Raw genomic sequence first — 22,914 nt, forward strand, 5'->3', positions numbered from 1 at the left:
GCACAAAACAAAGATAACTGCCTTACTGCCTTCATTAACCTTTACAGAGGGTCTGGGGGATGCCTCGTGTATTAACAACTGGGATTGATGCCTTTTCTCTTGCTCTCACAGTCTTTTCCTAACCTCTATCCTAAACAGTTATTTTGTCTGTCAATCCACTCTTCTTTCTCTCCTTTAAAAGCCCATGCATGGTTTGTTTATAGAGAAAAAAACAGAAGTGTTATCTTTGCTTATAAATTATATCCATTTAGATTTTGCTTTGAGAGAGGAGTATTTGGACTCCAAGCTCTTAATTTGTGGCAGCCAGATTAAAATCGGAGAACAATCTCTGCCAGGCTTCTAGGAACTAGTCAGACAGGTATGTGAGGGAAGAAACCGGAGGGCAGCCAAAGGACTGGAAAAGCGAAGACACGGGTATGAGGAGGTGAAAGGGTGTGTTGCCAGGCCGTGGATGACAGGCATTGGCTGAGGATGAGTTGAAAAGATTCTGACTGGTAGAACTAGTGGTGAAAACGAGGTAAAGCATTCGTTGTTTAATTCACACCTGGATTTTTGGCATGTCAAAGGAGTTAAAGCTTTCTTGCAGGAGTTTAGAAATGGATATTGAGTGAGCCTAAGCGGAATTTTCTAGCACCAATGGAAAAAAAAGCATCTATAGATAATTTTCAGATTATACAACATTAAAGTCAAGAAATATGACTCATGCTTCCTTAGTTTCCCTAGGAGAATTATCACTGTTAAGTGTCTAAAGAAGATTTGTAAGCTATAACAAGAATAAGGAATGCAGATATCAGAGGCTATGCACTTGTTTTTCTATAGCCTATGGAACTTGTGTACCAAGAGGGTACATGACCATATCGCATTTCGCCCTCCTTACAAATGGAGCAGAATTACTGCTACTGCATATAGTTACATTCCACCCCTAAAGATTTTTTTTGTGTGTGCTTACTGGGTCACCGGCTCCTACAGCTACTAGATAATGTTACGGGATAAGCGATGAATACTTTTGTTGAGTGCCTGCTATAAATTTAGCCTGAGAATAATCTATCATGAGGCAACTATATTGATTATGGGCCAGTAGTTTAATTTTGATATGTAAAGGTGTGTGCTCCATATATCACAAGATTCTTTTCAAGTTCATTTTTCTCCAAGTCAGGCCAGTATTCTAAGGTCATAGGTCTAAACAGTTTCCACCAAAAAAGATTTAGTATAAAAAAGAAATTTATCAACAGCAAAGTAAAGTTGGAGGAAAACCTCCACACATAAGAAAGTCATTTTCATAGACTAAACCAGCTTGAGAGCAGGCAGTGAAGAACTTACCTTGGTCTAAACAGCAAAACAATTTGTGTTCCCTAGATAATACTCAACTTTTTTTTTTTTAATTTTTCTAAAGTTTCTCATTTTCATTTAATGACTGCTGGAATTAGACTTTTCTTTTTCAAACAAAATGGTTCTTCTGAATGGAGGCTACAGAATGTCTTTACTCTGCATAACACTGAAGGCCATTAGCCTAAACAGGTGAGAAGGAAAAGCATTTAATCCGGTGTATGGAAATGGAAGCCCTCCTGCAAACTTCTCTAAATAAGGAAGGATCCTGATTTGAAAGGCTGTCGATGTTTGGCAGCAACTAAAGCAAATAGACTAGAAAGTAAGCTAATAAAACTTTTCATATCAACTGAACATTGCTTAAGCATTCCTCAAGCTTCTCCTGTAAACCCAGCATTCTGCAATAAATTGTGAAGGAAGAGATGTCCTTTACCCTAAAAGTGTTAGTATCTTTGGAATGTGTCTTTCTACAAGTAATCAAGTAAGAATGTGTGGCCATGTTTTTATGCAAATATGGATAGGAAGAAGTAGAGAAAAAAGGAAATCATAGCCTTTACTCTACCCACCACCAATGGTGGCTGTGAACCACCATACACAGCCCACCTGTGGCTCACTATAATTCTGCATGCCACTTTAAGGTCTAGTTGGGAGAAACTGAAGATTGAGTGGATTTATAGGCTCTTAGATATTTAAAGGAAAAAAAAAAGAACTTTAAAACTAAGACCCTCAGTTTTCAGTGAAGAAAATTAAAGTCTAAATGATAAATGTAGAAGAGAGATATTTCATAATCCCTGGAAAATAGAAAATGTCCAATAAATATTAGTTAACTGAATTAATTTCCTAGATTCTTGCCCTTCTCTCGTAGGAAAAGAATATGAAATTAAAAGATATAAGGATACCTCTCATCTCTCACCAATACCTAGCATAGATCCTTTCTTCAAGCAGAAGTTTAAAATTAACATACTAATTGGTTCAGCCCAATATTCCATCCATCATTGCCGGCAAAAGATACAGAAGTACCCCCATATCCTTTAGGAGCATAAGACTGACAACATACTCTTCATTAGTATTGACAGTTATAATGATGGCAAGTTATGCACCTTTCCTTAACTTTGGTTTGCTTTCAGTAAAACAGGGATAACACCTGGTAGTTGGTAGAAATAAGTGAGATGTTTGTAAAGCACTTCACATTGGGACCTGACACATAGCACAAGCTTTTATTAATTTTCCTTAGTAACCAATATATTTTTGTGATCACCAAATAGAACTAAACCACTCTTTATGTTTTATTCAGTTTACATCACAACCTTATTAACTCACAATTTAGTTGAGTTTATGCATTAATTAGTTTAGTGAACTTACTATTATTTTATATCACAAAGAGTATTCCCTTCCTTGTATACTAAATTTACCTCTTTCAGGCTTCAAGTGTGTCTTCTTGTCTACTATTTCAGTATTTAGGGAGCAAAACCATGTTGGGACCAAGCACTAGATTTATACCCTCTGGGATTATGTGTCCTAGGCCCAGAGAGCCAGGTACCTGGGAAAACGTCTAAAGGGAAAAACAATTCAAAATATACTTAGAGCCTCTGCTCATGGCCTCACATGCATTATTGCATTCAACTCAATAACCTTTTCTGCTAGCTGTTTTTAATCCTTAATTTACAGATGAGGAAATTAAAGCTCTGGAAGATTAGGCAAATTGCTCAAGGTTCATAGGGGTAATTAGTAATGGAGTCAGAATTTAAATTCAAGTCTGTCCATCTTCAAAGCTCGTAACTACATTATATCCTTCACAGTGTGAAAATAGAGTGATGCAAAAGATCTATTTAAAATGCTTAGCACACACATAAACGTTTGCACAAAGAAGCTTGGCATTTGCCATAGTAAATACCTGCAATGGAAGGCCACTCTGCCTTTGTTAACTAGAGAAATAGCTCTAGTTATCAGTCTGTAAAGACACTGTGGACATGTCTCAGCAGAAAATAGAGATGTATATATTATTTCCCTAAATTATCTGTTTTCTCTCTTGTCTGCTGATAAACTGTGGTAAGCAGAACAATGTCCCCCCACCAAGGATGTCCCCATCTGTGAAATCTGTGAATATGTTATGCTCCATGGCAAAAAGAAATGAAAGTTGCAATTGGAATTAAAGTTGTTAATCAGTTGACCTTAAAATAGGGAGATTATCATGGATTACCTTGGCAAACCCAGTGTAATCACAAGCGTCCTTAAAAGTGGACGAGGGAGGCAGGAAAGACAGGTTGAGTGATGTGACATGAGAAGTATTTAACCTGTCATTTCTGTCTTTGACACTGGAAGGGGGCCACAAGCCACGTAATGTGGGAAGCCTTCAGAAGCCAGAAAAAGCAAGGAAATGGATCCTCCCCAGAGCTTCCAGAAAAGAACACAGACAGCCCTGCTGACACCTCGATTTTCACCCAGTGAGAGGCATGTCAGACTTTTCTTTTTTCCTTGTTATTTATTTATTTATTTTAATTTTTATTATGTTCTTTTTGAGACTCTTTTTGAGTCTCACTCTGTCACCCAGGCTGGAGTGCAGTGGCATGACCTCAGCTCACTGCAGCCTCGACCTCCCAGATTCAAGTGATTCTCATGCCTCAAGTAGCTGGGATTGCAGGCGCCTGCCACAACACCCTGCCCAGCCTATTTTTGTATTTTTAGTAGAGACGGGGGTTTTTTTTGTTTGTTTGTTTTTTGGTTTTTTTTGAGATGGAGTCTCACTCTGTCGCCCAGGCTGGAGTGCAGTGGCATGATCTCAGCTCAATGCAACCCCCACCTCCCAGGTTCAAGAGATTCTCCTGCCTCAGCCTCCAGAGCTCAGACAATCCACCCGCCTTGGCCTCCCAAAGTGCTACGATTACAGGCCTGAGCCACCACGGCTGGCCTTTTTTCTTTTTCTTTCTTTCTTTTTTTTTTTTTTTGAGACGGAGTTTCCGTCTTGTTGCCCAGGCAGGAGTGCAATGGCACGATCTCGGCTCACCGCAATCTCCGCCTCCCGGGTTCAAGCAATTCTCCTGCCTAAGTCTCCTGAGTAGCTGGGATTACAGGCATGCACCACCAGGCCCAGCTAATTTTGTATTTTTAGTGGAAACGGGGTTTCTCCATGTTGGTCAGACTGGTCTCAAAATCCTGACCTCAGGTGATCCGCCCTCCTCTGCCTCCCAAAGTGTTGGGATTTGGGAGGCGTTAGCCACCGCCACATGTCAGACTTCTGACCTACAGAACTGTAAAATAATACATTTGTATTGTTTTAAGCCACTAAATTTGTGGCTTATCGTTGTGTCCCAAATCATTACCAGTGGCAACAGAAAACTAACATGCAACCTAGTGTAGGAGAGGAAAACTTCCTTCTACTCTCTTAGGTTCTGCAGCTGGTTTAAGAATTAAACTGACAAGCCAGGCGCTGTGGCTCACGCTTGTAATCCCAGCACTTTGGGAGGCCGAGGCGGGCGGATCACGAGGTCAGGAGATCGAGACCATGGTGAAACCCCGTCTCTACTAAAAATACAAAAAATTAGCCGGGCGTTGTGGCAGGCACCTGTAGTCCCAGCTACTCGGAGAGGCTGAGGCAGGAGAATGGCGTGAACCCGTGAGGCAGAGCTTGCAGTGAGCCGAGATCACACCACTGCACTCCAGCCTGGGCGACAGAGCGAGACTCTGTCTCAAAAAAAAAAAAAAAAAAAAAAAAAAAATTAAACTGACAAATTAGCTAATCCCAGCTACTCGGGAGGCTGAGAACCCAAGAGGCGCGGAGGTTGCAGTGAACCAGAGTCATGATAAAATAGATTAAGGCCGGGCGCAGTGGGTCATATCTGTAATCCCAGCACATTGGGAAGCCAAGGCAGTGGATCACCTGAGGTCAGGAGTTGAAGACCAGCCTGGGCAACACTGTGAAACCCTGTTTCTACTAAAAATACAAAAATTAGCTGGGTGTGTTGGCGCTTGCCTGTAGTTCCAGCTACTCGGGAGGCTGAAGCAGGAGAATCTCTTGAACCAGGGAGGCAGAGGTTGCAGTGAGCCAAGATTGTGTCACTGCACTCCAGCCTGGGCAACAGAGTGAGACTCCATCACACACAGAGAAAAGAAAAAAACAGGCTGGGCGCGGTGGCTCACTCCTGTAGTCACAACACTTTGGGAGGCCGAGGTGGGTGGATCACGAGGTCAGGAGTTCGAGACCAGCCTGGCCAACATGGTGAAACCCCATCTCTACTAAAAATACAAAAATTAGCTGGGCATGGTTGCGGGCACCTGTAATCCCAGCTGCTTGGGAGGCTGAGGCAGGAGAATCGCTTGAGCCCCGGAGGTGGAGGTTGCAGTGAGCTGAGATCGCGCCATTGCACTCCAGCCTGGGCAACAGAGCAAGACCCCGTCTCAAAATAATAATAATCATAATAATAAACAAAATAACAGATTAACAAGAAAAAAGGATACAAATGCATTTAATATATTTACATGTACATGGGAGACTTCAGAAGGAAAATGGAAGACCCAAAGAGGCCGGAGCAGTGGCTCACACCTATAATCCTGGCACTTTGGGAGGCCAAGGCGGGTGGATCACCTGAGGTCAGGACTTAGAGACCAACCTGGCCAACATGGTGAAACCCCATCTCTACTAAAAATACAAAAATTAGCTGGGCACGGTTGTTCACGCCTGTGATCCCAGTTACTCAGGAGGCTGAGGCAGGAGAATCACCTGAACCTGGGAGATGGAGGTTGCAGTCAGCTGAGATTGCGCTGAGGCAGGAAAATAGGGTCTGGAGATGGAGCATAAGGCCAATTCACACTTAAGCTATAACAGGAAATATCCTCTCCATATAGCGTTTGCCATAAATGACTTTGTAACTTTATCCTCTTCATTCACATAGGACGTACCCCTAGTAGAGGGTATTTAAACTTAGAAAAACTCTGTAACAGTGCCTGAGTCCCTCTGCTCAGGCCCTTTCCCATACTGTGGAGAGTACTTTCATTTTCAATAAAACCTTTCATTCCTTCCTTGCTTTGTTTGTGCATTTTGTCCAATTCTTTGTTCAAGACGCCAAGAACCTGGATATCCTCCACCGTTAACATATTTTGGCAAGCCAGCCAGGAGGGAGAGGGAAGCCCACAGTTTGGGATTCATTCTCCCTTTCCTTCCTGCTCCATCCATGGAGCAGACTTGGGACTTTCCAACTTGGGACGCTTGGTGGACAGTGCCTAAACATGGAAGCAACTGCAGGTTTCTGGCCGTGGCCAGTGAAACCAAGGGGTTTCCATGTGGAGAAGCCTAACCGCCACTGCCCAGATCACTTAAGGAATCTGGGTCTTTATTTATTTATGTTTTTTTCTTCTCTTTCAGTCTTACAGTGACTGTTTCTTAGTAGCTCCTTGAAATTGAGGGCAACTGTCTGGGGTCACTCCCTGGTACTGCCTGAAGGCCGAGGAGTGAATGGGAATAATTGCCCCTGCCCCAAAGGGGGAAGGACTTTTTAAAAAAAAAATATTTTCCACACATGGTCCATGATCTCTACCTGCTGTGCAGCTCAGAGCAAACTTGCACATATTTCAGGCAACTTACACCTTCTTTTCATATGCTAAATTCTTCCCAGGTCGTATTCTACTGGCTAAGGAACAAAAGTCTCACCCAGCATCCAGTTCTCATTACGGTTCTTGAATATTCTTATAAATCTCATAGTATGCTTTGGAGGGGAAACCTCCAAACCTGCATTTGATGCACCCACCTAAGGCCAGAATCTGGAATCTGGAACTCTAAGATTGGATTCCACAGGAGGATGCTCTGTGGGTTCTGCGGACCTCAAACTCTCCAAAGAGGAAGGTGTTGGCAGAGGTTCTGAGGTCTAGTATTAAACCCTCCTTAGAATTTTCTCTTGCAGACCGGGCACGGTGGCTCATGCCTGTAATCCCAGCACTTTAGGAGGCCAAGGCAGGCGGATCATTTGAGGTCAGGAGTTTGAGACCAGACTGACCAACATGGTGAAACCCGTGTCTACTAAAAATGCAAAAAACTCAGCCTGGCGTAGTGGCGCATGCCTGTAGTCCCAGCTGCTCGGGAGACTGAGGCAAGAGAATCGCTCAAACCTGAGAGGCAGAGGTTGCAGTGAGCCGAGATCGTGCCACTGCACTCCAGCCTGGGTGACAGAGCCAAACTCGGTCTCAAAAAAGAAAAAAAAATTTCTCACAGTTGTGATGCTGCTTGGCCCCAAAATTGTTTAGAATCTGAAATTTACTGTCTAATCGGAAAGTGGGATGGCATTGCATGTATCCAGGCTTTTGTGCTGCTGTTCTAAGCAGGGGTCCTGGTTAACATGTGACGCTCTCCTTTGGTACTGTTTGGCCCCAGTGCTCCTTGAAGTCTAGGGAGACTGGGAGGCTTAGCCTTTCAATATCAAACTGCCATGGAGACTGCTTTACCTGAAATTTTGGTTCAGAGCCTTCCTTGTATTTTCTGTTAGGTTGAAGTAAAACCACAAGCTTGTATTGCTATCTCTTGGCTAAGGTTCCAAGGTATTGGATCTTCGTTGATGTGTGTGTATACATGTCTAGATGTGTTTGTTTGTACACTTACTGTTATATGTTGTGTCTACCAAATTGGCTTATAAGTAAAAGTGCGCTCATAAATCAAGTAAATAAGTCTAAGCAATTTTCAAGTTCACGTGACTTAAAGTGTAACTTAACAAGCTAGCTTTAAAATTATTGGCAGAATAAAAATAGAAATGCCTTCAGAATTGTCAGCATACCTTCCACCGTTAACAGCGCCACTGCATTCCAGCCTGGAGGACAGAGAGAGACTGTGTCTCAAGAAAAAAATAAAATAAAAGACCCAAAGAGGCAATTGCTTAAACCTGGGAGGTGGAGGTTGCGGTGAGGCGGAGGTTGCGATGAGCCGAGATCGCGCCATTGCACTCCAGCCTGGGCAACAAGAGTGAAAATCCATCTCAAAAAAAAAAAAAAGAAAAGAAAAGAAAGAAGAAATACAAATGTATAAAAAACCAATTCAGTATAACAACAACTTACGCAGCATTTACATTATATTAGGTATAAGTGATCTAGAGATGATGTGAAGTATACAGGAGGGCCAGGTGCAGTGACTCATGCCTATAATCCCAGCACTTTGGGAGGCCAAGGCAGGCGGATTGCTTAAGCCCAGGAGTTCAAGACCAGCCTAGCCAACTGGTGAAACCCCGCCTCTACTAAAAATACAAAAATTAGCCACGTGTGGTAATGCACACCTGCAATCCCAGCTACAGGCTGAGGAACAAGAATCGCTGGAACCCAGGAGACAGAAGTTGCAGTGAGCCAAGGTCACACCACTGCAATCCAGCCTGGGTGACAGCAAGACCCTCTCTCAAAAAAATAAGATAAAAAAAGTATACAGGAAGATGTGCATAGCTTATATGCAAATACTATGTCATTTTATATGAGACTTGGACATCCTCAGATTTTTGTATATGCAGGGGGTGGCAACTAGAACCAATACCCTGTGGATACCAAGGAACTACTGTATACCTTTTTACACAAAGAATTATAAATTATGGGGATGTGACAAGACAAAGGGGCTTGGTGTAATGGCAGTAAATTGTGGGACAGTGACTAGGAAATATAAAGGGGGAACTAGTGGAAGTTAAAGGTTATTTTAGTAAGACTGTTTGCATAGATCTATTTCAGTGTCAGTTCCCTTTCTATGGTGATAAGAATGTTCTCTTCCTTGTACACAGAGGGCATGTTTCTCATAGAAAATTGTATGACCTGCTTTCAGGTAGAAAGGGAGAATCAGAGAGCTTTTCCTGCATCAGCTGTTTCTCCAGTGTCTTCAGCTCAAATGAATATGCCAAAACAACATATTTTGGGGTGGCATATTCTGAAGCCCTTTATTTATTTTTCAAAAAGCAGCAAGCAGCTAAATGTTCTCTGCTGCCTGAAGTTTAGCCGGTTGCCAACTGTATTAGCGCGCTGGCAACAGGGAAATTCATGTTGTCACAAGGTTGGACTAATCAATGAATAAGTGCTCAGGTATCATTTTGAGTGGCAGCATTTTAGTTCTGTAAAAGTGATATTAAAATATAATTTTCAAAAACCTAGAATCATAACTCATGCAAATATAAAATGAACACATGTCAAAGATTTTATATAACTTATTAATTAATGAAAGAATCTGGAAGATATCAAAATCAGTTCAAAGTGCATTTGAGAAGCATGGGGTTTCTAGGCAATTTAACAAAGGAATGTTCGTAAGATTGCTGTATTGGATACACAAATGGTTAATGTCCTATAGGACTGTGAAACATAACCTTCAGGATTATCCTTTCCACCACCAGACAGCAGCCAGTTGCAGCTATGAGTTCATCTCTGCCTCTTCTGACTTGTGAAGTAACTGAATTGATGGGAATCAATCAAAGACACAAGCCCAGGATTGAACTGAAAGAACACCTAGTAACCTCTTCCTTTTCCAACTTTCAGAGAATATTTGGGGCAACTATAAATCTGACTAAGGAAACTGTTAGAATTGCCAGAGTCCGAGAGAATGGATCACCCCATCAGTGCACTCTGCCTCAGTTCTTTTTCTTGACGACACCGGAGATAGCCAGTCATCACACCTTCAGCAAACCTGCTCCTCCCTTAGACTTCCCTGATTTGGAAAGTGGCAATCCCAATTGCCCAAGCAAAAAACGTCGAAGTCATTCTTGACCCTTCTCTTTAGATCACCCCCTACATCTGAGTCATCCATTTATTCAATATTCAACAAAAATACATTGAGGGCCTCCCCTAAGACAGTCACTTTTTTTTCTGTCGTGAGTGGCCATCGGTAGACAAAACAGACAAAATGTTTACCCTCATGGAGTTCACACTGTAGTGGGGGAGAAAACAAACAAATCAGTAAAATCTAAAATCCATAGGAATTCAGATGATGAGCACTGCTATGGGAACTTTTTTTTAACGGAAAAATGTCAGGAGAATTGGGAGATGGGGCTTAGAATTTTAACAGGGTGGTCAGGGAAGACTTCACAGAGCAAGTGGCATTTATGAAGAGAGGTAAAGGGAACAAGAGAGGGCGCATGTGCGTATCTGCACCAGGCGGAGGATTGTGTGCCCATTGTGTTAGAACAGCAAGCAGAGTGTGCCTGGACCAGAGTGAGTGAGATGGTTTAGCAGTGTCCCCACCCAAATCTCAACTTGCATTGTATCTTCCAGAATTCCCACGTGTGGGCTGGGCGTGGTGGCTCACACCTGTAATCCCAACACATTGGTAGGCCAAAGCGGGTGGATCAGCTGAGGTCAGGAGTTTGAGACCAGCCTGGCCAACATGGTGAAACCCCATCTCTACTAAAAATACAAAAAAAAACAAAAAACAAAAAAATTAGCAGGGTGTGGCCGGGTGCAGTGGCTCACGCTTGTAATCCCAGCACTTTGGGAGGCCGAGGCGGGCGGATCACAAGGTCAGGAGATCGAGACCACGGTGAAACCCCGTCTCTACTAAAAATACAAAAAAAAAAAATTAGCCGGGCGTAGTGGCAGGCGCCTGTAGTCTCAGCCTGAGGCAGGAGAATGGCGTGAACCCGAGAGGCGGAGCTTGCAGTGAGCCGAGATTGTGCCACTGCACTCCAGCCTGGGTGACAGAGCGAAACTCCATCTCAAAAAAAAAAAAAAAAAAAAAAAAAAACAAAATTAGCAGGGTGTGGTGGCAGGTGCCTGTAATTCCAGCTACTCAGGAGGCTGAGGAAGGGGAATTGCTTGAACCCAGGAGGTGGAGGTTGCAGTGAACCAAGATTGCGCCATTGCACTCCAGCCTGGGCAACAAGAGCAAAACTAAAACTCCATTTCAAGAAAAACAACAAACAAACAAAAAACAGAATTCCCACTTGTTGTGGGAGGGACACAAGGGGAAGTGATTGAATCATGGGGGCCCGTCTTTCCCATGATATTCTCGTGATAGTGAATAAGTCTCAGAGGATCTGATGGGTTTATAAAGGGTTTCCGCTTTTGCTTCTTCCTCATTTTCTCTTCCACTGCCATATAAGGAGTGCCTTTTGTCTCCCGCCATGATTCTGAGGCCTCCCCAGCCAAGTGGAACTGTAAGTCCAATTAAACCTCTTTTTCTTCCCAGTCTCAGGTATGTCTTTATCAGCAGCATGAAAACAGACTAACACAGTAAATTGATACCAATAGAATGGGGCATTGCTGAAAAAGATACCTGAAAATTTGGAAGTGACTTGGGAACTGGGTAACAAGCAGAGATTGGAACAGTTTGAAGGGCTCAGAAGAAGACAGGAAAATGTGGGAAAGTTTGGAACTTCCTAAAGACTTGTTGAATAGCTTTGCCCCAAAATGCTGATAGTGATATAGGCAATAAAATCCAGGCTGAGGCCGGATGCAGTGGCTCACGGCTGTAATCCCAGCACTTCGGGAGGCCCAGGCAGACAGATCACTGAGGTCGGGAGCTCAAGACCAGCCTGACCAACGTGAAGAAACCCCATCTCTACTAAAAATGCAAAATTACCTGGGCATGGTGGCACATGCCTGTAATCCCAGCTACTTGAGAGGCTGAGGCAGGAGAATTGCTTGAATCCAGGAGGCAGAGGTTGCGGTGAGCCAAGATCGTGCCATTTCACTCCAGCCTGGGCAACAAGAGTGAAACTCCACCTCAAAAAATAAAAAAAACAAAAAAAAATCCATGCTGAAGTGGTCTCAGATGGAGATGAGGAACTTGCTGGGAACTGGAACAAAGGTGATTCTTGTTATGTTTTAGCAAAGAGATGGGCAGCATTTTGCCCCTGCCCTAGAGATCTGTGGAATTTTGAACTTGAGAGAGATGATTTAGGGTATCTGACAGAAGAAATTTCTAAGCAGCAAAGCATCCAAGAGGTGACTTGGGTGCACTTAAAGGCATTCAATTTTATAAGGGAAGCAGAGCATAAAAGTTTGGAAAATTTGCAGCCTGACTATGTGATAGAAAAGAAAAACCCAAGCCAGCTGCAGAAATTTGCATAAGTAGCAAGGAGCCTAATGTTCATCCCCAAGACCCCGGGGAAAATGCCTCCAGGCCATGTCAGAGACCTTCACGGCAGCCCCTCCCAGCACAGGTCCAGAGGCCCAGGAGGAAAAAGTGGTTTTGTGGGCCAGGTGCAGGGTTCCCATGCTGTGTGCAGCCTAGGGACTCAGTGCACTGTGTCCCAGCTGCTCCAGCCGTGGCTGAAAGGGGCCAACGTACAGCTCAGGCTGTGGCTTCAGAGGGTGGAACCCCCAAGCCTTGGCAGCTTCCATGTGGTGTTGAGCCTGCAGGTGCACAGAAGTCAAGAATTGAGGTTTGGGGGCCGGGCACAGTGGCTCACGCCTGTAATCCCAGTGCTTTGGGAGGCTGAGGCAGGCAGATCATGAGGTCAGGAGTTTGAGACCAGCCTGGCCAATATGGTGAAACCCTGTCTCTACTAAAAATACAAAAATTAGCTGGGCATGGTGGCACATGCCTGTAGTCCCAGCTACTCGGGAGCTGAGACAGAAGACCTGCTTGAACCCAGGAGGCAGAGGTTGCAGTGAGCTATTGCGCCACTGCACTCCAGCCTGGGTGACACAGCGACACTCCATCTCAGAAAAAAAAAAAAGAAAAGAATTGAGGTTTGGGAACCTCTGCCTAGATTTCAGAAGATGTATGGAAATGCCTGGATGCCCAGGCAAAAGTTTGCTGCAGGGGTGGGCCCTCATGGAGAACCTCTGCTAGGGCAGTGTGGAAGGGAAATGTGGGGTTAGAGCCCCCACACAGAGTCCTTACTGGGACACCACCTAGTGGAGGTGTGAGAAGAGGGCCACTGTCCTCCAGACCCCAGAATGGTAGTTCCACCAACAGCTTGCACCATGCACATGGCAAAGTTGCAGACACTTAATGCCAGCTTGTGAAAGCAGCCAGGAGGGAGGCTGTACCCTGCAAAGCCACAGGAGCAGAGCTGCCCAAGACCGTGAGAACCCACCTCTTGCATCAGCATGACCTGGATATGAGACCTGGAGTCAAAGGAGATCATTTTTGGGGCTTTAAAATTTGACTCCTCCACTGGATTTTGGACTTGCATGGGCCCTGTAACCCCTTTGTTTTGGCCAGTTTCTCCCATTTGGAACAGCTGTATTTACCCAATACCTGTATCCCAGTTGTATCTAGAAAGTAACTAGTTTGCTTTTGATTTTACAGACTCACAGGCAGAAGGGACTTGCCTTGTCTCAGATGACACTTCGGACTGTGGACTTTGGGGTTAATGCTGAAATGAGTTAAGATTTTGAGGGACTGTTGGGAAGGCAGGATTGGTTTTGAAATGTGAGGACATGAGATTTGGAGGGGCCAGGGGCAGGATGATATGGGATTTTGCTGTGTCCCCACCCAAATATCAACTTGAATTGTATCTCCCAGAATTCCCACGTGTTGTGGGAGGCACCCAGGGGGAGGTAATTGAATCATGGGGGCCCATCTTTCCCATGGTATTCTGATGATGGTGAATAAGTCTCATGAGATCTGATGGGTTTATCAAGGGGTTCTGCTTTTGCTTCTTCCTCATTTTTCTCTTCCACTGCCATGTAGGAAGTGCATTTTGCCTCTTGTCATGATTTTGAGGCCTCCCCAGCCATGCGGAACTGTAAGTCCATTTAAACCTCTTTTTCTTCCAGTCTCAGGTATGTCTTTATCAGCAGCGTGAAAATGGGCAAATACAGTGAGCCAGGAATAGAGGAGCTGGAAGTAAGTTCAGAGTTGTCACAAAGTGCGGGAGTGCCAGGGGAGAAGAGAATGGGGAGAAAGAGAGCAAATAACAATTATAAAAACTGACTTTAGCTGTGTTGGAGGTCAGAAAATGATACCCCAAAGTATGGCGCTTTGGCATGCTGAGTACTTTAGAGATTAAAAAGCCTCAGAAGCAAAGTCTCTCTGACCTTCTCCTGCCCTCCTGTCTCTCACCTCTCTTTCTCCCCTGAGGAGTCACAGAAACCAAAATTCCTCTTCCCCAAGGTTGGTCAGAGAAACTAGAACTTCTCTCTCCACAGACAAGCCATAAAACCTAGAAAGGTCACTCTCTCTGTTCTCCGTTGAAGACCCTCATTCCAGAAGGGTCCTGCCCCAAACCCAGGAGGAAGGAATGCTGCACAGAGAAGCCAAGAAGGATCTGAACAGAGGGGCCTTGCTGGGTTTCCCCGCTTGGTCCATTACCATTAGATCATACCCTTTTGTCCAATCACATTCCTGCACCGCTGCCCATTCTTCATCAGACCTAAGCACAGAAACACAGTTTTCTCTGGGTCTTTTAAGACTCTGGTGTCACCTAAAACTTTGATGAGGTACATTTGTTATGCTTTTCTCTTATTAACCTGTATTTTATTATAGGAGTGCCAGCCACGACCCTTATGATGGGTGAGGAAATGTATCATACTTTTTTACCTTTACAGCTTTGATTGTGACTGGGAACTGTTGGAAGGATTTCAATAGAGTAGTAATGTGGTTTGCCTTACAATTTAACATCATCACTGTGGCTGCTGTGTTAAGAATAGGCCTGAGAGACAAGGATGGAAGCAAGTGAATGTTAGGAGGCTGTTGCAGTAGACCAGAGGACTAACAATAGAAGTGGTGAGAAGTAGTTGGATTCTGAATATATTTTGAAGCTAGAGTCAACAGGATTTGGAGACACAGTTGATGTGGGATGTGAGAAAAAGAGAAAAAACAGGGTGCCTACAAAGTTTTTGGCCTAAGAATAAACTTTACACATTATCCTATAAGAGGATATCTAGAGCTATCATACTCTTTTTTTTTTTTTTTTTTTGAGATGGAATTTCACTCTTGTCGCCCAGGCTGGAGTACAATGGTGCAATCTAGGCTCACTGCAACTCCCGCCTCCTAGGTTCAAGCGATTCTCCTGCCTCAGCCTCCCGAGTAGCTGGGATTACAGGCATGTACCACCACGCCCGGCTAATTTTATATTTTTAGGAGAGACAGGGTTTCCCCATGTTGGCCAGGATGGTCTCAATCTCTTGACCTTGTGATCTGCCCACCTCAGTTTCCCAAAGTGCTGGGATTACAGGCGTGAGCCACCACACCCGGTGAGGCAGAGTATTACTCTGTCACCCAGGCTGGAATGCCATGGCACGATCTCGGCTCAATGCAACCTCTGCCTGCTGGGTTCAAGCGATTCCACTGCCTCCGTCTCCCGAGTAGCTGTGATTACAGGCATGTGCCAGCCACCATGACTGACTAATTTTGTATTTTTAGTAGAGAGGGGGTTTCACCATGTTGGCCAGGCTGGTCTCAAACTCCTGAACTCGGTAGTAGAATAGGAGGCATATGGCCTCCCAAAGTGCTGGGATTACAGGCACGAGCCACTGCGCCCGGCCAGTGTTAGATGACTTATTGTGTAACCCTTAAAATTTTTATAGTTGTCTTTTTCTTTTAAAATTCTTATTTTTAAAAAATTGGTTTTGTTTTGTTTTTGAGACAGGGTCTCGCCCTATTGTCCAGGGCACGATCTTGGCTCACTGCAGCCTCTACCTCCCAAGTTCAAGCAATCCTCCCACCTCAGCATCCCTAGTAGTTGGGGTACAGGCATGCACCACCACACCTGGCTAATCTTTTTTTTATTTTTTGTAGGGATAGGGTTTCACTATGTTGCCCAGGCTGCTCCTGAACCCCTGGGCTCAAGGGATCTTCCCAGGCTGGCCTCCCAAAGTGCTGGGATTACAGATGTGAGCCACCATGCCTGGTCTCCATCTTGGTTCTCACCTCCAAGCTGCCCTTCTTAATCCCTGGGTGTAGGTTGAGCTAACTTTGGGAGGAACTTAGTTTATAGTTTAACTGTGTGTGACTACTTGAGACTGAAACATGACTTCTAAGCACTTAGTCTCCTACAGGCAATGAGCAAGCTGTCAACCCTGCTCGGCAGTTCAGTCTCCTGCAGGAAAGAACTGCCACTCTGGCATAAGAATTATTGTGAGCCGAAAGCAATTCAGAAAAACCAAACACAGGACAAGCTCCCTACCCTCCCTATATGAAAACAGTGCATATATTCTCCTTGTGCAGGTGACCGCCCACTTTCCCGTATCAGGAAGGGAAGAACAGCCCTTATCACCAGAGATGGAAATGGCAAGAGAGAGATGACGTAAGTGTCTACATGAATAAACCTTACTAACTAGCCCTAATCTCCCATTAGTATTTCCCATATATTTTCCTCCTCACAATTTACTACCTCCTAGAACTAGAAAGTTAGAGACCCCTTTCCTTTGCCTTGTTACTTCTCTATAAATGTATTGTCCTTCCTCTAAATGGCATAAAAACCCCCAAGCCTCGCTGCCTCTTCGGGGAGTTTCTCTTCTCTATGGATCACCCCCACATTTTGCCACATTAAACTTATAAAATAAAACCTGGGGCCGGGCATGGTGGCTCATGCCTGTAATCCCAGCTCTTTGGGAGGCCGGGGCGGGTGGATCACCTGAGGTCAGGAGTTAGGCCAACACAGCAAAACCCTAGTAAAGGAGAGGAAAAACCTTTTTCCTCCTCAGCAACCCTCTTTATATATGACCAAGGAAGATCTTCCAGAGGGAGAAGTGATAAGCACAGAGAACACCAACTGGTGAACCCTTCCTGGGGGACAAATTGGGATCTGATTAGGAAATTCCTCATCCCTAGGTTAAGAAACCCTCTGCTCATTTGTCTAGAATTTCAACAGAATGCTTTGTATTTTCCTTTCCTAATGGAAGGGTTTTCCTGGCCCCATTCCACCATTGTACATTGATGGAAGACGGGGCACAGATATCTTGTCTTTTTAGTTCGTACATCTCCAGATCAAAAACAGCCACATCTGAACGTGGTGCAAGCACTGCCTCGCATCATTCCCAAATATAGGGGCTATCACACATCACCTAGAGATTCTGAACTTTGAGCTTAATCTTGTAACTAGACAGGATTTGGTGGTTGTCTCTCTTTGTTGGGTATTTTGCATATGGAAAGGAGAGAGAAACTAATATGGATGGTGATAAATAAATAAAAGTGGGCTGGGCGTGGTGGCTTACATCTGTAATCCCAGCACTTTGGGAGGCTGAGGTGGGCGGATCACCTGAGGTCAGGAGTTCGAGACCAGCCTGATGAACATGGTGAAAACTCGTCTCTACTAAAAGTACAATAACTAGCTGGGTATGGTGGCGGGCGCCTGTAATCTCAGCTAGTCTAGAGGCTGAGGCAGGAGAATCACTTGAACCTGGGAGGCAGAGATTGCAGTGAGCCAAGATCGTGCCATTGCACTCCAGCCTGGGCAAAAAGAGCAAAACTCAGTCTCAAAAAAAAAAAAAAAAAGATAAAAGTGATAATATAGGTATTAGATAGATATTTATCAGATTGATAAAAGTGATTAAACAGGCCAGGCGCCGTGGCTCATGCCTATAATTCCAGCACTTTGGGAAGCTGAGGCGGGTGGATCACTTGAGTTCAGGAGTTCAAGACCAGCCTGGTCAACATGGTGAAACCCTGTCTCTACTAAAAATTCAAAAAAAAAAATTAGCTGGGCATGATGGCCTGCACCTGTAGTCCCAGCTACTTGGGAGGCTGAGGCATAAGAATCACTTGAACTCAGGAGGCAGAGGTTGCTGTGAGCCAAGATTGTGCCACTAGACTCCAGCCTGGATGACAGAACAAGAGTCTGTCTAAATAAATAAATAAAACCTCTGAAAGATAATACAGAAAACTATCTTCATGATCTTGGAGTAAGCAAGGAGTTCTTAAGCAAGTCATTAAATATACTAACAATAAAGGAAAAGATTCTTGTTTTGAGCATTAAAGTTGAAAACATTATTTATTAAGGCACCATTAAAGGACAAGCTACAAATTTCAATCAAAACCACAATGAGATTCCTCCTTACACCAACTAGGATGTCTAGAATCAAAAAGACAAAAAATAACAAGTGTTGGTGAGGATGTGGATTAATCAGGACTGTCATATACTGCTGGTAGGAATTTAAAATGGAAGCGTGGCCATGGAAAACATTTTGAGTTTTGCTTTGTGGCAAGCCACAAAGTAGGAAAAAAAAAATATTTGTGTAAGTCATGTAACCCAAAGAAGCTCATATCTAGAATATATAAGAACTCCTAGGCCAGGTGCAATGGCTCACGCCTGTAATCCCAGGATTTTGGGATGCCAAGGTGGGCAGATCACCTGAGGTTGGGAGTTCGAGACCAGCCTGGCCAACATAGTGAAACCCCATCTGTACTAAAAACACAAAAATTAGCGGGGTGTGGTCGTGGGCGCCTGTAATCCCAGCTACAGGCTGAGGCATGAGAATTGCTTGAACCCGGGAGGCGGAGATTGCAGTGAGCCGAGATTGCGCCACTGCACTCCAGCCTGGGTGACAGAGTGACAGAGTGAGACTCTGTTTCAAAAAAAAAAAAAAAAGAAAAAAAGAAAAGAAAAAAAATCAAAGAACCCAAAAGAAAAATGGGCAAAGGATTCAAGCAAAATATGATATCCAAAGAGCCAAAAATGTAGAAAAATCCCTCAACCTCATTAGTAATCAAATTAGGTAGAAGTGCAAATAAAAACATAATGAAATATAATACCATTACACATGTTCCAAATTAGCTGAAATTTTAAAATGTGATAGTTAAAAGCATTTGACATTATCTAGTAAAATTTAAGATTCAACTATTTGTGACCCAGTCATCTCACTCTTATGAACGTGTGCTTGTGTCCACTTGGAGTCACGTACAAGGATGTTCCCAGCAGCAACTATTTATCAACAATAAAATGGCTACAGTGTCATCTGTTCATACAATACTAAAAATTTGACACTATAGTGAAAATAAATGAAGTATAGCTACAGGCAACAATATATATGAATCTCAAAAACCTAATATTAAGTAATGGAAGCCCAGACAAAAGAATACATGCTGTCTGAAATACTTGTTCATTTATATCAAGTTCAAAGCCAGACAGAACTAAACTTCGATGTTTGGAAAGGCATACAAGGGTATTATAACCAGAAAGTAAAGCAAGGAAGTTATTATTGCTAATGTCAATGTAGTAGTTTCCTCTGGGGGCTGGGAAGGGGGTTTGACTGGGAGTTGGTACATATGAGCTCTGGGTTGCTGGCAATCTATTTCTAGATCTAGGGAGTGGCTACACTCTTTATATTAACCTAAATTAATGTTTAAACGCTCTTCCTTTAATAAATGGTTTTCTAAAGTAATCTAAAAAACCCAAAACAACAAAAAACTTCCCAGCAAGGAAAGCCAGAGTTAGAAATTATGGCTGTGAGTGATAAATCTGCTGCTTAGCACAGACATTTGTGTAGGTCTCTTGTCTATTTGTTGACATTTTTGTGGTCACAATGGGAAAGAGAGAGAGCTAAGTAAATGTCATCCATTTCTACAGCATCTCTATGTTTTAAGATGAAGCTTTGTGGTTTATAATGTATTTCCCCTAAAGGAAATAAAATTTTAAGAGTTAACATGAGAATTCAGAGAATCACCATTTGCAAAATTAATTTTTTAATATTAAAGTGTATATCAAAATAAAATACTTTAAATGTGCCCCTTATATATTTTTAAGTTGACATCTAAAATTTTACATCATAGGCCGGGCACAGTGGCTCACGCCTGTAATCCCAGCACTTTGGGAGGCCGAGGCGGGCGGATCATGAGGTCAGGAGATCGAGACCATCCTGGCTAACAGGGTGAAACCCCGTCTCTACTAAAAATACAAAAAAATTAGCCAGGCGTGGTGCCGGGGGCCTGTAGTCCCGGCTACTCCGGAGGCTGAGGCAGGAGAATGGCGTGAACCCCGCCACAAAACCTCGCCCACAAACCCTGGGCGACAGAGTGAGACTCTGTCTCAAAAAATAAAATAAAAATAAAAATAAAATTTGACATCATAAATGTAAATAGTTACAAAGCATGTAATATGTGGCAGATTTGTAAAAAAAGATTCATTTTAAATTAAACATCATTCTTTTTTTTTTTTTTTTTTTTTTTGGAAACAGAGTCTCTGTTGTCCAGGCTGGAGTACAATGGCGTGATCTCGGCTCACTGCAACCTCCGCCTCCCAGGTTCAAGCAATTCTCCTGCCTCAGCCTCCCGAGTAGCTGGGATTACAGGTGCACACCACCATACCCAACTAATTTTTGTGTTTCTTTTTCGAGATACAGTCTCGCTCTGTCACCTAGGCTGAAGTGCAATGGCGCGATCTCGGCTCACCACAACCTCCGCCTCCCAGGTTCAAGTGATTCTCCTGCCTCAGCCTCCTAAGTAGCTGGGATTACAGGCATGTGCCACCACTCCAGGCTAATTTTGTATTTTTAGTAGAGACAGGGTTTCTCCATGTTGGTCAGGCTGGTCTTGAACTCCCAACCTCAGGTGATCCGCCCGCCTCGGCCTCCCAAAGTGCTGGGATTACAGGCGTGAGCCACTGCACCCGGCCTGAACATCATTCATATAAATATATTCACTAGAATACATGTAAAAGTCAGAGGCCAGAGGCTATCACCTAATTAAAAAATACATGGAAAAGTATTTATTTATTTGGTTGTTTGTTTTTCTGGGTTGGGCAGTGGCTCGCCATGTTGTCCAGGCTGGTCTTGAACTCCTGGGCTCAAGCAATCCTCCCACCTCAAGACTCCCAAAGTGCTGGGATTACAGTCGCAAGACACCACAGCAGCTAAAAAGGTCTTTATTTTAATCAAAGTGTTGTTTTTTAGCATTAAAATTTTGTCATTTTTCCTCCTTGATCTAGTATTTACATTCCACTTTTCTCACAGATTTTATCATGATCTATTTTATGCTTGGATTGATCACCTTTTCCCCTAGAGCCTAAGGAGGGTGTAGCCCTGCCAACAACTTGTTTTCAGCCCAATGAAACCCATTTCAGACTTCTGACCTGCAAAACTAGAAACTAAACTGAAACTACATCCATAAATTTTTTTTTCCAGGAGAAATAACTTTATTTGGACTGAGAGCTGAAGAATGAGAATAGGACCTGAGACAGCATATTGGGCTAAGGAGGGGAGGTGAGGTTCCAAAACAGCAGTCAAAGCTCATCGACCAAACAGATTCTACTTCCCAGCAACCTTGCAGTTAGTGCAACCAACAAAAGGCCTGCTGGGGAATGTATTTGCCGCTAAATTCCCCACGTATGCCAACATTACAAAAAAGATAGAGGTTTTACATCATAATTAAATTTCCACAAACCTTCCCAACCACAAGTATCATAAGCAGAAGTAAAAAATCACATTTTACAGATCTCAAACTTGTCTTCAACATTTAGTTCATCACCTTCAAAAAATAGTTCCCTTGCTAAACTCATTAGCTATATGATCTATCCAAGCAGCAAGAAGATGGCCAGGCCATAGCAATTCTCTTCCCATTTTCCCTAGCCGCTCAGGGCTGAACAGCAGGGTGAGGCTCAGGTGGGGGTAGGGGTGGGGAGCACAAGAGCTACTCTCCCCCAGTACAACATGGCATCTGCAGCTTGATGGGAGAGCAGAACTGGTGAGACTTGAGGGAAGGGTCCAGGGCCTGTATTCAGTCAGAATCACTGATGGAAGAGGAGGAGGAAGAGGAGGAGGAATGCTTGCCATGCTTGTAGTGCTTGTGCATCTTTTTATGAGCTTTCTTCATTTTCTTCTGCATCTTGTCCACTACCATTGCTGGTCCGACCATGCCAGGAGCCAAGGGATTCACAGGAGGCATTCCAGGGGCAGGTGGTGGGGATGGAGAAGGTAGGGACCTGAGGGTTGGCATCCTGGATACCCTGGCTGTGGCACAGGTTGAGGGCGCCTACCTGGGGGGAAAGCTGGATTGCCCTGGGGAGCTCCTTGGGGAGGAGGACAGGGGCCTGGGGGAAAGGGTAGATTGATAAGTGGTGGGTGGGCAGGATTGGAACCTCCAGGGTACCCGATGATGGGGGGATATGGATTTGGCCCTGGCTGCCAGGCATTGAAATTCCACATGTTTAGGTGTGTCCTCCAGCCTGCAGAACCACCACGACTTCCACATGAGAAATATCTCTTTTCTGGCCGGATGAGGGGCTCACGCCTGTAATCCCAGCACTTTGGGAGGCCGAGGCGGGTGGATCATGAGGTCAGGAGTTCAAGACCATCCTGGCCAAGATGTTGAAACCCTGTCTCTTTCCACCGCCGCCTGGGCTTGATGCGTTCTCCCCATAAAATATGTTTTTTAAAAAAGAAATCACGGCCGGGCACAGTGATTCACACCTGTAATCCCAGCACTTTGTGAGGCCGAGGTGGGCAGATCACTTGAGGTCAAGAGTTCGAGACCATCCTGACCAACATGGTGAAAGCCCATCTCTACTAAAAATACAAAAATTAGCCAGCCGTGGTGGCACATGCCTGTAATCCCAGCTACTTGGGAGGCTGAGGCAGGACAATTGCTTGAACCTGGGAGGCAGAGGTTGCAGTGAGCTGAGATGAGATCGCACCATTGCACTCCAGCCTGGGCAACAAGAAAGAAACTCCATCTCAAAAAAAAAAAAAAAAGAAAAGAAAAGAAATCACTTGTCATCCTAAAGGTCTTGACAGCACATTCCAGACTCAGTAATCATTACAATT

At 44.0% G+C, this 22,914-nt stretch overlaps 1 pseudogene; it reads right to left on the reverse strand.

Moving 5' to 3' along the window:
- Positions 1–21,712: 21,712 nt before the first annotated feature.
- LOC129483405 (proline-rich protein 13-like) lies at positions 21,713–22,627 on the reverse strand (annotated as a pseudogene).
- Positions 22,628–22,914: the final 287 nt, after the last annotated feature.

Source organism: Symphalangus syndactylus, chromosome 5, assembly GCF_028878055.3.
Source record: "Symphalangus syndactylus isolate Jambi chromosome 5, NHGRI_mSymSyn1-v2.1_pri, whole genome shotgun sequence".
NCBI classification, from domain to species: Eukaryota; Metazoa; Chordata; class Mammalia; order Primates; family Hylobatidae; genus Symphalangus; species Symphalangus syndactylus.